Raw genomic sequence first — 2,535 nt, forward strand, 5'->3', positions numbered from 1 at the left:
CTCTCTCTCTCTCTCTCTCTCTCTCTCTCTCTCTCTCTCTCTCTCTCCCTCTCTCTCTCTCCCTCCATCACTCTCACTCTCACTCTCACTCTCACTTGCTCACCCTGGCTCTGGCTCTGGTTTTCTCTCTCTCTGGCTCTCTCTCTCTTACTCCTTCTTCTCTTGATCCCCCCCCCCCCAATCCCCCTGCAGCTTCACTGCCTCTGTCTTGATCCCTGCCTCCGACCTACCTGGATCTAACGGCTATGCCTTCCCTTGGCCTTTGGTGCTGGCTGTATTATTGTTCTGTATTCTCAAACAGTGTTTCGTTTGGGGTTGTGGCTTTTGGTTTTAGTCATTTTTGTTTCTTCCTGTTTCTCCTCTGCTCTGCTTGCCTATCTCCTCCCTTAACTGGAACCCTCTCTAGGCAACTCTTCCATTCCATGCCCCAAGAGTCAACAAAGTCCTACTTGGAGACCCTGGAGCAACAGGCAGGAGGTAGCCTTAGCCCCACAGCATATCCTAGCCATTAGGAGGGGCTCACAGTCACCTTTTCTTCTCTTTCCTTGCTTGGAAGTACCAGCTCCCCGGATTGCAGAGGGGTGAGTGGCTGCAGTACAGCGGCCTCATTGCAGGGTTCTAGAATTCCTTACCAGTGAGTGAGGCTTTCTGGGCACACACAGTCTCAGAATTTGTTGGCAGCTGTGGGAGTAAGAGCTTCTTTCTAGTCAGTCACTGGCATGGAAGGTGTGTTCTTATACATCTAGGCAACCCTGCTCTGCAGACTCCCTTTCAGGCTGGTATGACGTTGGAGAAACCCAGTGCTTTCTGGGATTGTCTTGTCTGGATAAGATGACTTGGAAGATTCTGTGCATTTCCAACCACCCAGTGTTCTATGCCCACAACCTTGTATGGCAGAGTCTTTAAGTTTAACGATAGTAACTGCAGCACAAATGCTTAGAGGAGCCCAATGTAAGTTAGAACATTACTGTTGTTTTCTGAGGAGCAGCGAGTCCTGCATATCTGAAGCTGTCTGTGGATACTGCCTCAGTTTCTCAGTAAATGTAATGGCTCCTTTCTAGGTTAGACAATCTGGATTTGATCCTATCTTTCTTGGATTCCAGTGCGAGCCTTGGGGGCTACTTCATTTCCATGCCTATGGTGAGGAGTGGGCAAGATGACATGGACAGATTCATGGTTATGATTCCCCAGCTTTTTGGCTCACTACAGAATCCTCAACCCCACACCCACACAGTGGTAGCCTGGCATGATGGGCCTACAGAGCCAGTAGTGCCCACTTAGTAAGCACTGGACTGGGCAGGAGGAGAGCGCTTTGGCCAGTAAACTGTGGGGAGGCAATAACCTGAGACAAGAAAAGTATGAAAGAAACAGAAGAGCATGGGTGGACCATTGGCCATGAGGTGACTGGCCTCGTGAGAGGTAAGGCAGAAAGCTTAGACTGCAGCCTAATATTCTCACTGTCACCCAGCAAGCACCAAAGGCAGTTAAGGGTTTCTTAAGAAGGGGTCTTAGTCTGAGATCTGGAATCTGGAAGGTGAGTCCAAAGCCTTGAGAACATCAGAGGAGGAGACACTTGGCCAGGGAGATGAGTGGTTAGCAAATCCTTAGGGAGATGAGGGGTTCTGGGTTGGGAAGGATTCAGTGGTCCGTAGTTACCCTATTGTGGTTAGCTTCAAGAAATTATATTTCTGAAATGTCTCATCTGGAACCAGACATAGGGCTGAAACTGTCTTTCTAGTCCTGGGTGTAATTGACTGATTATCATTGGGACTTGGGATCTAACACTTCTAGGTTTTACCATTCCCAGAAGCTTCCCTAATCTCCTAAGGAGCAAGGCCACCTGAGGTCGTAGTCTGTCATGACACAAGCAAGGTCTACCCTAAGCTTCTCTTTTCTTTTTTCTTTTTCTTTCTTTCTTTCTTTTTTTTTTTTTTTGGTTTTTCGAGACAGGGTTTCTCTGTGTAGCCCTGTCTGTCCTGGAACTCACTCTGTAGACCAGGCTGGCCTCAAACTCAGAATTCAGAAATCCGCCTGTCTCTGCCTCCCAAGTGCTGGGATTAAAGGCGTGCGCCACCACCACCCGGCTACCCTAGGCTTTTCAAAATGCTCTTAGATCCTTGTCATTACATCTTTCATTTGCTGACCTAAACCCACAAGGCCAGAGAAGGAAGGGAAGACACGTGAGTTTTATCCTTCGGGATCGCAAGGCAATTTAGGGTACCAGACTCAGGTACTGAAAGCAACTGAAAGAGAAGGGGTCAGGAGAGAGAGATGACCATGTCTTCTTGGAAAGATTAGAGGTCACAGTTCTTTGAAGAAATTAGAGGGCACGAGTATGGATAGGCCCACCTGCCTGACACTGCTGATGGAATCTCTCCCAGGCCTGCTGGTCCCTTAGGGTAGAGAGCCCAAGGATTAAACCCTTACAAGCCCTATGAGTAAAAGTCCTGTACTTCTCTGCTCCTTCCTGTTTGAGGTCTCCTTTGTCCTGCTTCCTCCCTAGAGCATGGTTCAGGGGCCTGGGTCCCATCTCTA

The sequence above is a fragment of the Grammomys surdaster genome, unplaced genomic scaffold (assembly GCF_004785775.1).
Source record: "Grammomys surdaster isolate TR1022 unplaced genomic scaffold, NIH_TR_1.0 100, whole genome shotgun sequence".
Lineage (NCBI taxonomy): Eukaryota > Metazoa > Chordata > Mammalia > Rodentia > Muridae > Grammomys > Grammomys surdaster.